General features: G+C 39.8%; 1 protein-coding gene across 20 annotated transcripts in view; it reads left to right on the top strand.

Moving 5' to 3' along the window:
* RIMBP2 (RIMS binding protein 2) overlaps nucleotides 1–13,017 on the top strand; it is a 115,114-nt gene that overhangs the window by 16,089 nt on the left and 86,008 nt on the right. For 2 of the 20 annotated variants that reach the window (XM_050318349.1, XM_050318347.1), the window contains exon 1: nucleotides 12,178–12,315. The exons of the other annotated variants lie outside the window; for them this stretch is intronic. The gene's annotated coding sequence lies outside the window, so the exon portion shown is untranslated. Of the gene's footprint in view, nucleotides 1–12,177; nucleotides 12,316–13,017 lie in introns of those variants that run through there. 20 annotated transcript variants of the gene reach the window in all.

Genomic DNA, 13,017 nt, shown 5'->3' with positions numbered 1-13,017 from the left:
TCAAACGCCTCCTGGCTTTTGCTTTGGGTTTCAGGTTTCTTTACAGAGATGAATCTTTAGTTCTTGTCCTGTTGTTTATGTCAGAGGAAGTCAGACCTTCCCCAGACTGTCATTTTCTCATAAAAAGCCACCTCAAATCCTTTTTAAAGGATTTACATTTTATGTTGATAATACTTAGGGCTTAGAGGTCTGATTCTCCTTAGACTTGTGGTGGTATCACTCAGGGATAATGCCAGTAAGAAAGATATTAGTTACATGTGTGAAATGCAAGAAAAAAAAATTGGTCTGGCTGATGCATAATTCATTTCAATAAAAATCAAGAGCCTCCTGGAAAATATAGGTATTATATTTGCTAGGGTGCAGTTCCTGCAGAATGATGCAGTGGTTTGTTCATACATGCCTGCTAAAAATTGAGGTGTAGGTGCTTTGCTGAATGGGAATGTAGCTGTGACAGCTTTGTTCCTCTCATGCCACGTGAACCATGGAGTTCTTTGTACTTTTGGAAAACCTGGATGTAAAGTATGCATTAATATAGGTGGTGGTGTGAATTTTATTATGAAAAAGAATATTCTAGAAGCTTCAGCATTAATGGATATCTGGTGTTCATAAAGAGTTTTTTTCCTTTTTAGTCAGGAGATTTACAGAGGTTTGAGTTGACAGTTAATGCAGAGCTACCTTACAGTCTGGGGAAAAATGATTGTGTGCATGTTTAGCACTGGAGTGATTTCTTATACCAGTTTTCCAGTACATACTTACAGCATGAATAAAATGGAGAAATCATCCTGCCTTATGCTAAATAAGCTTTTTCTAATTTCTAAATTAGGTACTCAGACTTCATTAAAGAAATACTTAGTAGTATAGAGATATTTGCCCCTTTATCTTATAGTTTTTATTTCAAAGTGTTAAAAAAAATTAAATGAAGCGATTATTCCATCTAGATAGACAGGTTTGTGTTTTTCTTGCTCTTGCCACAGTATTTATTGACATGCTCTGTGATACCCTGTTTTTTTGAAAAACAGAGAGTTAAAAGTGGTTTTTGAATGTGACACACCAACATGAGTGGTTTGCATCAGAACTTCCTGCCCAGAAGGTACCAGAGTAAAATGGCTTTGAATTCATCACGAAAACTTTGACAGCAGACTCCTCTCATTGAATTTAGGATGGATTTCTGCAGCTAGGTGTTTAACTAATTAAATTCAGAGCAATTTGGCACAGTGGCTAAAAATATGGGAACCCTCAAGACTGCAGTGCTTTGGAGAATTGGTGTCAGCTGAAGCAAGAGCCATTATGAAAATTAGAGTGATTGAGAATTTTTTTAGCTGAGAGGGCAAACCAATGTGATACTGGATGCATAAAGAAGAGTAAAATTAAAGCAAGGATACGGGAAGTGGTAAGAGGCTTTTGCAAATATGAATTTGCTCTTTGGAGCTTCGATCAGTGCTGGATTTTGTGAGGAGTTTCACTTTGATGGAGGAAGTGTTTGAGTGCTGAGAAGGTTACAGAATGATTACTTCAAAAAGTGTAGAAGGAGCACAAAGGGATGGTGATCTTTGATGGAAAAAAGGGTGGAAAAGTTGTCTGGGAGTTTAATATGGTTTATTAATTTATAGTGTGATATAATTTTTCTTTATTTTTTCCCCACTGGCTGGTGGGAGCATTCTGTTGCTTATCAAGTGTTTTGTTCTTGTCAACTGTCTGTTTTCATTTTATCATTCTGGTGATGCAGACTATGGGATGTTTGTGTTCCAGTGCTGGGCTTGCACGCCTGGATAGCCTCCAGTACTGCCTATTGTTCATTCTTACTCTGAGTTGCAAGTGACAAGTGAGCTCTAATTTTTAAATTTATTTATTAAAAACTCTAATCAACAATCTTCCCATTCACAATCAAGATCACCATTCACTCAAAGCTAGATCTGTATAATTAGCCTCGAGCTAAACTTAGCATTTTCAGTTGTGTTTCCTATTTCCTGTCCTAATGGGAATTGTTCAGTCTGGCTAATGTTGGAAGGATATTTGAAAAGAGATATAAGGAATTGCTTTGTCTGATGACAAACACATTTATTCTTGATTCTATGAAAGAACTGGCAATCCCCAGAGTAGTTGTCATTAGCAGCACAAACTGGTGGAGGAAGCAAGATCATTAGAGGTCACAGCTTTGCCACATCTGAGCCAGAAAGTGAGCCTGTGATTGCATTTTAATCTAGAGAATTTTTACATATCCCCACAGCTTGATTTCAAAAGGATGTCTGTCCCATTCTGTCTCACCCAGAAGAGGGCAGTGGAAATACACCACTCATTTCCCATTACCCTTCCCAACAGTGCTCCAGGGTTTCCTTCAAGATGGTAGACCTGGTGGAAGACTCGTCTAAAATTCCCAGTTCTGGGATGTATTTTGCAACTGAAGGTTTAATCTGGCTTTACATCAGTGGACACAAGTGAGAGCCAGGCAGATGCATTGTTATCATTTGTGTGCATGTTCCTCAGTCTCCAACAATTTGCTGCTGAGGAGACTTTCTGAACAAGAGGTGGTGTCCAGAGGAGCTCTCAGGGGATGTTGTACATAGCAGGTGCTAAGTAGCTTTGCACAGCAATCTTTTTCTCATGCAGTCTTTTCAAAACAAGCAAACAAAAACAAAGAAAAAACCCCACGCCACCTTATATAAACAAGTGTGAACTCATTAATAAATAAATACCTCCAATTTTCATCCTGATTGACCCTCCAATATTAATGAAGTGTGAGATCTTTACTTTTTTGATGGCCTTGCTCCTCATGGATTGTACTTTGAGATTGTTTACACTGGATCAAGGACTTTCCTTGGTAATGATGCCTTGCATCTCCCCAGCCATGTTCCATAATTTGTGGACATTTGCTTGTCTGAATTCTGTGGCACACAGACATTTTCCTTTGAAATGCCATGAGTGCAGAATGGCATGGAAGATTTCATACTGAATTCGATGTGCAAGGGAGATCCTCACATGACCTGTTGTCTTAAAGACTGATACCCTGGTTGCTTGAAGTCTGAAATGTGTTCAGAAAGCTGGGAGAAAACTCTGTGCAACTCCACCAGGTGTCATCAGTGGAATATTTTGGGATGTTGCCTAGTCTAACCAATGAGCATATTTTATTCTGTGCTTCCAAAAAGTTATTTAAGAAGTTGTGATCCTTTCTTTTGAAATCCATTTTACATTTTTCTATGACAGCTCGGTTTCAAAACTTGCGATATCATGGACATAATTAGGTTGGGACTGTGCAGTTTTGGGCTGGATCTTCACTTGACTGAGAGGTAATTTGCTAAAGGACCACAATGGAAACATTCTCCATGGTGTGTGTGAAGCACATTTGGGCTTGTGAAAAGGAGAAGAGCCCAGGTCAAGGATGGCAGGGTGGAGCACTCACATTATCTGGGGGTTTGTGTGGGAAGGACCCACCGTGAACTCTTTGGGCTTTCCTGGTTTTCCTGTGGTGCCACATAGAATAACTTGCTTCAAATGAATCTTCAGTAAACTGGATATCAAACCGGAGGGACAAATATATATTTAGTTTAATTAAAGACATAAAATCAGGCAGGAAGGGAGATTATCTAGCAAGAGCCCTTAATCTGCTGTGAGAGGGCTCTGTTGTTAGTAGCAAGCCCAGTTAATAGATGCAACAGGGTCTGGAACATTTTTGTTTGCTCCCTCCACTTTGTCATGTATGCAGCTGCTTCTCCCATTTTGTTTGTATTTAGTCAAAAAATATTCACAAAAATGACTTGTGGTTCCATCTACTTTTGGTGCTGTCGTAATTTGAAATTATTTTTTTCTCCAGTTTCCGGTGGCTGGTAAAGAGTCTGAATTGCTCTTCATCTCTGTCCAATAATAGATCCCCAAAAATAACAAGTTTTAGGACACCTTCTTCTGTATTTGGGTTCAGAAATTATTAAAATGCTGGGTTAATACTCCTTTCCTTCAGCCAGATTTTCCTTTGGTGGAATATCTCCCATGTCATGAATATTTTCAGTTTCCTGTTGTGTGCACACAGAGCTCTCTCACAGCTCTCAACCTGCAATTACAGCTCTCCCTTATAAATATTTAAATGGCAGTTCAGCTTTCAGACAGAGTACACCAGTGACAAAGATCAAGCTTTCTGACCTTTTGTTAATTTGCTCAGTGAAATAGGATTCCCTTGGTCTCATTTTTAGTATTTAAGAGAAGAAATTTGCACACAGAGAGGGCGTTGGCTTTTCTCTTTTTTGTTGCTTGATTTACTTTTGGTTCATTTGTTCTAATAGACCATAAAGGAAAAAGTCACTGGAAAGTTTTATCAGTTATACCTGAGAATAGGAAAGATTGAATTTAAGGAAAAAAACATTCAGGTTCTTTATTAGGAAATGATAAGACATTTTTTTTATTGTGATGGAAAAAAAAAATCAGCAAACAAAGCAAGAGGAAATGTGTCTGGACCAATGGATAAATTTGCTACACCAAATTTATTTGGTGTTGCAGAGTGCTTTGCATGGGGCTGTTTGGTGTTTCATGACCCTTCCTGAGGGATCAGTTCCTGCTTAGAGCATCAAAAAACTCAAAAGGAGTTCACAGGCAGAGAGTGGAATAGCAATAGCTGCTGATTTACTGATGGAGAAGGGCAAATTGTGGGCTTGGCATGGCAAGGATTTTACCCTAAGGAAGGAGGAGTCTGGGGAGAGACTAAGTTGTGATAATCACAGAGATTTGAAGGGACAGGAGACAGGTTAAAAAAAAAATCATTCAGTGTGAGAGATGTAAAGTAGAAAGAAATGGCAAAAACATCTCCCAGGTTGTAGGGTCTGATGATCAGCAGGATGTGGCTCTGCTGGCTGTGACAATGCACCAAGGAAGGGACATCAACTGCTTTTGGAGTAACTGGAAAACCATGACCAAGCCACAGATTCTTCAAATTACCAGAAAACTGATCAATGAAATATGCAGATATTGGATTTTCGGAAACTGCAAAATCAAAACTACATCAGTCATGGGTTTGTGAACACTGGCTAACAATTTGGGGTTCTCTGTATTTGTTATGAGCCTGTGGATATTTAAAAGGAAGGAATGCTTGCCATTCTTGGAGCAGAGGTTGGGGCCAGCCAAGTGCTGTGATAGTTCTTGTGTTGGCCTTGTAGTTTTCCAGGTTGCTCTTTGTTTCTTATTTTACGTGCAGCCGTAAATGAATGGACATGGCTATAAAGTTGATTAAGGAAGGGACTTAATTAAGGGTTGTAATTAAACCAGGGGAGGAAATTACAATGGAATTGAAAATTCAGAATGAGCCTGTGTGATGTAAAGGCTAATGGTGTTTAAGGCAGTAATCTCTATGAAATAATGGATTCTGTAGCCATTAGTCTTTTCTAATGAGATTAAGGACGAGGTGGCACGATCTTGCTAATTAATTTGTTTTGTGACTTTGAAATACGATGTGATGGTGCAAAACTGGGGGGTTGTTCAATGCACCAGAAAGCTCTTGGATTGTAGGACAAATATCACCAAAGCTTTTTGTGCTCTCACTTGCAATATGGGTGGAGGGCAATATTTGACTCAACACTAGAGAAATAAACCCAACATTGCATGGTATGGCCTTACTGATGGACAGATGCCAGGAGGTGGCTTCTCCAGGTGGCATCTGAGGAGTTTTGTGAGGACTTTATACCATTACTGGCACCAAACCTGGCGTGTGGACCTTTTCCAGGGACATCAGTGTAGTGCCTTTATGCCATGTTGTTTTACTGGTTACAGCAGGGAGTAATAATTTTGCAAGTGATTGCAAGGGTTTTTTTTCCCTTTCTCTCGCAGTAATTTTCACAATTCCTCAAGGCTCACTTCTTAGGCAGTATCACTATCTTAAAAGCTTTTTTTGGTGTTGTAGAAAGCTTGTTGCCTCTTCTCAAATCTCTCCCCTGTCCTCCTGTATATATAATTTATAGTTAACCTCACCCATATTCCTGTGTGGATCCGCTGCTTTGGATGAGATTTGGTGATAGTGCAGAATTGTAATAAATATATTTATTATTCTTTTTCACTGAAAAACTGAAACATGAAGTAAGATTGCAAAGCACATGAAGTGGTTGTTTATTTTTCTGCTGGCAAGGCTGAATGAAGAGTAAAGTGTGTGTTTATGTGTATCATTTGTAAAGGTGGTTGCCTGCAGCCAAATCACTGCACTCTGACCCTGTCAGATGTTATCAACTACACAAGGTCAGGCATGGGCCAGGGACAGGGGAGGAAACTGAGGAACCATCCCTGGAAGCTTCAGGTGGTTTTGCTGGGGGAAAAAAAAATTAAAAATTTAAAAAAACATTTTATGTTTCTTTGGGGTTTGACTTTTGGATCAGTCCTTTTTGGCAGATCAAGAAGGAACTGTGGTGGGGTTCTGGAAGGAGTGATGGTGCTGTATTTTAGATAAGATGCAGCTTTTACAGTCATAAAGATCACATAAATGTTGCACATAATGTGGAGTGGTTTCAATGTCACAACAGTTTCAGATTTTCTTGCGGGTAAAATTTCATAGTTTTTATTTTTGTATTTTTAAAAGGCTGTATGTGAACCACTGTGGACAAATACACCTTGTAAGCTTGTTGGGGCATGAAATATTTTTCTGTGCTGTGTCACATCCCTTGACTGAAGCTCTGCCATACTGCACTGCGTTACCACAGTGCAGGTAAGCAGTTTGTTTGTGGGTTTGTTGTGGTTTTTTCAGCTAAAAAATTAAGAGGCATTACCTACTTAGACTTAATAGACAGTACTAAATTGTAGTAAATTGGATATAGACTGTAAATAAAATATATTGTCTTCTTTAGCATCTGTATTAAATGTCTTTCTCTGCACACACCCACACAGAGTGTAGAGCTGCAGAATTATTATACATTGTAATACTGCTGATTATTTCACTAAGACTGAATATTTCTCTGATAGAGGCAGAAGAAAAAGGATGTGTTAACAGCAGAGGCAGGTCAGGCTAATCCTTTCAATTTAAGAGGAAAGACCGAAATGTGTTGTGTGAAGGATTTATTCAAGTGTCTCACATTACAAGCTGAACATTTAAGAACTGCTTTAGTAGACTGATAACATGTAACTGTTGACATTTCGCCTTCCATGTTCAATGTGATTGTCCTTTGTATAACTTGGCTGCTGATTCTTTGGTCACAATTCATTTATCGTCTGCAGTTTAGGACCAAAGTCAATTGCTGAATTATTTTTAATGTATAGAGATCACAAAAGGCATGACACAGTGACAGCATCTTTCAAATTGATTTCCAAAAGTGCTCCACAACACAGCTAAGTCAGGTATGTTGATGTCATTTGGCTTTGTAGTTGTTTTTTTTTTTTTTTTCATTTTAGAAGCTGGTAAAGTATTTCTACCTCCCCAGTAAGAAAGAGTTCAGTTGTCATAAAACACATTGAAACAGCACTTATGCAGATCACAACATTCAGACTCCATTGTGATTTCCAGTCTTAAGGAAACTTTAATGAAGGTGTCACTTTATAGATTCTCCTGAGAATGTCCTGAGAAGATGTCTGTCAGGAAAGTGTCAGTGGCCAGTCAGCTGAACACAAGGAGAGAGTCTATTCAGATTTATTTAATTAGATTAAATGTATTTTCATCTCCTCAATCATCTTTTATAACCATCTGTTTTCACGTTGTCCCTTCCAGTGGTCTCCAGAGGTTCCCTGTTTATTTAGTGGGGGGTTCCTGGTGTTTTATCTGTAACACAGTGTGCAAGACCATGCCTGGCACACTTTCTTGTGAACTGAAGTGATGCCTGTCCTCAAAAATTGATACTTCCCATGGGCCTAGAGGGAAACTGGAATCATTATTTGTGAAATAATTCGTGTTTTGAACTGTTGTCCAGTGCAAACAGAATAGTAAACTATGGGATAACTGCTTATCCACTCCAGCATCATGCTGTAAAGTGCAGGGCTTCATGCCAGTGGGACAGAGGAAGAGCTGGAATGTCTTTTCTCATCTTTCCTGTGACAGAGATAAGTCTTGGTTTTACATTAGAATGAAGACACCAAAATACCAAAGCCCCAAATCAGAGGATGAAGCCTAAAAGCAGCCTTTCCCCAGGGTTCAGAACATTCCCTGTGGGAATGCTCACACCCCAGCTAAACAGCTGCTTTTTTGTATTTACCTCTTCATTAGGCTGGAGGTGATGGGAAAGTGATTTTAAAAGCAAAGTTCTCTGCCATTATGAGCAGAACCCCTGGGTGTTCTGCTCCCTTTGTGGACCTTTGCTGTGCATTTGGACTCCACCCAGAGCTGCCCAGCAGTGATGACAGCCTGTCACTTGACCTCGTGGGAAGGATTTCCCTAGAAAGACTTTTCCAGCTTTTCAGCAAACTTTCATAGCGTGTGCGTGCTGCAGCAGGGATGTCTGGAAAAAGGGTCAGCTCCTCCTGCTGTTCCTGTTCCTTGAAACTTTCCTGAATGAAAACTCTCTGTAGAGTGTTATGGTAAGTTTATGGCTCTGACAGGTGATTTCTTACCTGCATTTGCAGCAATACTGCAGATCCTAGAGGTGTAGATTTATCTGTCTCCAGTTGACTCCTTGTTGTTTTTACTCAGAGAGCCCTCTGGTAAGGCTGGAATTTCAGAGGACTTGTAATAACTCTTATTAAAAAACAGTCTTTGATTGCAAATCCTGTGGATGAGCACCAAGCTGCAGCTGTGAACTTGCATTTTTAAGGCTTGTGCCCATAAAGAATCCTACTGCACATTGACACAATCCTTGCAGCAAAACATCACCATTACAGGTGTGAACGGGCTTTGCTCCATTTGTTTGTGTTTTTAAGAAATAATGCTCTCCTTCAAAACCAAACTTTGATGAACATGAGTGACTTCTCTTGTCGTTGTGAAAACAGTTTTTCAGCAGTCAGCTTGCACCTTAATGAGTCATTCAGATAAACAGGTTCCAGGGAGGATTGAATTACGATCCTATTCAGCTGACACAAAGCAACCACTGGTTCTTCTCAGGAAACTCATGAATAAGTAAAAGATCCTGTGCTTCCAGGCCCAAACCCAACAGAACTGTGAAGGGTGCACGCTTTTCTGGGTGATTTCCCATGTCCTGCAAGTACAGGCTTGATGTTGCCATCAGAATTAGATTTGTGCTGTTGAAGACATCAAACATTATGTAAGTAAAGGCATTTAAAAATAGATGGAACTGTGGGGGTATGAGTGGAAGTATCTATCATTAACTCTGAACAATCTGTTAGACTGTAACCTCTGATATTTAGCTTGTGCCTATAGGAAGCAATTCATATGCCTTGCCATTCTGTGTGTGGAGGGACACTATCCAAAGGCATTTTTAGAATTCCATTTTAGGGAAAAATAAGTCTTTGGAAGAACTTATTCGTGCTTCTCATCTACTGAGGCCAATAAATATGTCAGCTCTCCTCTGCTGTTACATGATGGTCCTCAGCACAAATTCAGGCTCCAGAGGGTGTTGTGCTCCACACTTGGAATATCAAGAGTGATTTCTCTGAGAATTTTGCAGTTTAGCAGGTGATATAAAAGCAATAATAAGAGAAGAGATAAAAATAAAAAGAGAGAAAGTTATGCAACAGCGCTGCTGGGGATGAGTGTAACCTTGGGGTGTCACAGGCTGAGTGGTTCTTAGTTTTCCAAGGTGCCAGAGCAACTGAGAATTTTAAGGACAGTTGGATACCCTTGGCAAACGCTCACAGGGAAGTTTTCTTGGGCATAAGGAAGGGATGCTTAAGTGAAAATGTGGCTACTGAGCGGGAGGAACTGTTGGGTGAACAGAGGTGGGAACTGATACCTTGGTGGTTTTGAACAGGGTGCAGAGAGGACAAGATCCAAGTGTTGTTTACCAGGGGGAAGGAGGCTGTTGTTGTGTTTGCCTGCTGACTGCACAGTGTGGGGGGTTGGATCCTGAGGACACTGCCCTGTGTGGGCTGTGCTTGAGCAGTTCTGAATTTCCCTGCCTTGCAGCGTGGCCGAAATGAAACCATCTCCGCAAAGATTGGGGCTCATCAGAATTTAATTTAATCAGCAAACCTTTCTGCTCAGTCTTTTCGTTTTCTAGTTAGTGAAATGCAACCCAAATCAAATATTATGGGGAAGTGCCTTACTGCTTCACAGCCCTAGCTGCAACAAAATTAATTTCTGAGACTGCTCTTCCAAGAGCTCTAACATCTCTGCACTCATTTTGACCTCAATCCTGCAAAAAGAGGGGTGTGAAGGAGGAGCACATGGCTCAGGGTTGTGAAGAGTTTGTGCAAAAGGGGAAGAAAAGGAGAAAGTTCTCCTAGAAATCAACTGCAAAACACCCTCTGTTTTCTCCAAGAGTGTGTTTGTGAGGTGGGCAGACCCTGGCTGGCCAGCAGGTGCCCACCAAAGCCCCTCCATCCCTCCCCTCCTCAGCTGGGCAGGAGGCAGAAAAATGTGATGAAAGGTTCATGGATTGAGATAAGGACAAGGAGAGATCACTCAGGAATTGCTGTTGTGGGTAAAACAGACTCTACTTGGGGGAAAATAACATAATTTATTGCCAAACAAATCAGAGAAATAGAAACTAAACTTAAAACACCTTCCCCAGGGCTCGGTTTAACTTCTGAGTTCTGCAACTATGGGGAATGGGGGCTATGAGAAATTCTGAAAACAAAACAAAACAAACAAACCTTATCTTTACACTTATAGTTTTTGTGCTTTTTTAGTCAGTGCACCTCTCCTTTTGGATACTCAGCCTCTCCAGTGCATGTGTGTGACAAGTACTGCACTGCTCAGGTTTTTGTGCTCAAATGCTTGATGTTGGGCACCCTTTAGAAGTTACACCATTTACCCATGCCAGGAGGAGTTTCCTCCTTGCACCGACTTCCCTGCTGTTCTTCCCCTCAATTCTCTCTATCACTTGACTTATAGCCCCGTAAATTAAGTCTTCAAATTTGTAAGATTTTTTTTTTTGGACAGGCTTTATCCATTCTTATGCAGTGGATCAGGCAGCATTCACTACTGTCCATGAAGGGGACAGTCCCATGAGTATCTTTATATATAATCATCTTAGCAATTTGCTAATCTTCTTCTGAGACTGGGAGGAACAAGTTAATTGCATTCCGTGCTGGACTTTACATCAAACTTGGATTCTTTTAAGACTGCCACAGTGCTGATGCTATGCTACAATATTTTTTATATCCTTTTTTTTAATTTTTTTTAATTAGTTAGTTTTTCTGTTTCTTGAAGAAGCAGCTTAAAAATGCACATGACCCTTGCTTGTTGTAGGTGGCATTAAAATGGATTGACTTGTGGTGTAAGGAAGGGAAGCTAATTTTGCCTGAGGGGAGAACTGCTTTATTGGATCTTTTCTCGGGTTATGGAGCTAAGCTGTAAACAATTAGGATCTTACCCAAAGATCAGTGGGAGATATTCCTTTGGTTTCAGTGATTTTGTGTTGTGCCTGTCTTGATAATTCATGGTCTCTGTTGAGTCATTTTGCAAATGTTGACTGATAAAAATATGCTTAGCAGAGAATTAAGTAGTCCTGAACTATCTCAAATTCAGGATCTTTCAAGGTTTCTCAGAAATATGTTGACATTAAGTTATATTTACATGAAAATTAGTGTATTTGAGGTGGCTGTTCCCAAACCTTCTTCGAAAAGGAATTTGGGAATGTTGACTTCACTGACTCCATCCAAAAAGACCTGAAATATCAAATCTAATGATCCCCCTTAAGCCTTAAGTGAGTTATGTGGGTGAGACAGCAAAAAAACTCAAGGATTTCTCTTTCTATTGATGTTTTGTATAATCTTTACCAGAAACTTGCTGTTATTACCAAGGCATTCTAACAAACTTGCTTGGCTCTATGTCCCTGTGTTCCTTAGAGGAAATATCGAAACTGAGTTTTTCATTTACCCTCTGAAATTAATCTCCTGCAAGGGACAATGACCACATCACTCAACTTTATTTTGGAGTTTTATGTTGGACTTCGGTCAGTGCCTTCCCTGACAACAATGTTTGTTCAGCAAGGCTGAATTTATTAGTTTAGGTTGGTTTCTGTTGTATGTAATGTACAATTAACCATCCCTTTCATGCAGATTTTGGGGGAACATGCAATGCAAAACATGTTAACGAAGCCCCCTGCATGGTAGGAAGAGCCAGTGCTATTCAGCCAGAACACTTGACTTGTTTTCTTTTATTCTGCACAGTTTGGAAATGATCCATCATGTCTGCAGCCTGCAACATCACAGAACATATTTGATGAGACCCAGTTTATAGAACAGGCACAGATTTCTAAGTCTCATGTCGCCACCCTAAATCAAAGACATCATCACTGGCAGTTTCTAGTAAGTCCTGTCTTTATTGTTACAGTTTTATGGCAACTGATGAATTTGAAGTCTCATTTTTCAATCCATCCTTCTGCTTTTGGTTGGTTGGTTGGTTGATTGTGGGTTCTTCTTGTTTGCATGTGCAAATATCAGGGGGTTGGGGGTTTCTGAGGGAGGGATTGTTTGGGGGAAGGAGGATTTAGCCTCCACCACCTTCAGAGCAATACATTTTGTATTGATGCCCTAAAATCTTGTAGAATGGCAGTAATATTTATTTATAAAATACATATGCACTAGTGACATAGTTTAAGCATGAAATGGGAATTTAATAAACAAAAACATGGCATAAGCAGAAATTCCAATGCTTCGTTCTGGTTGTGTAAATAAAAAGTGCAGGATCCTGTTCTTAGAGGTTATGATCAGCACATTCCAACCTGGTTTGGTTCTAAGCATCAGAAGATTTTTTTTTTCCAGTTGGATTTCTATGTGTTTGCACACATTCTGGTTTTCAGGCACCTTTTGAGTTCAGAGAAGAAACTTGTGGAAGGATTGGCCAGGTGTTGATCCCCTTCTCTTGGTGACTGAGTTATGAGGTGTAGTTCATATATCACCTTTGATCTTCAAAGCACTAACTAACTAGTGCTTCAAACCACTAACTAAAGTAACCAACAGAATAATTTAGAGAAAAGTCATAAAAAGTACCACTTTTAAACCTTATGT

Source organism: Myiozetetes cayanensis, unplaced genomic scaffold (genome assembly GCF_022539395.1).
Source record: "Myiozetetes cayanensis isolate MyiCay16 unplaced genomic scaffold, myiCay2020 scf21, whole genome shotgun sequence".
NCBI lineage: Eukaryota > Metazoa > Chordata > Aves > Passeriformes > Tyrannidae > Myiozetetes > Myiozetetes cayanensis.
This window is presented reverse-complemented; position numbering and strand designations above follow the sequence as displayed.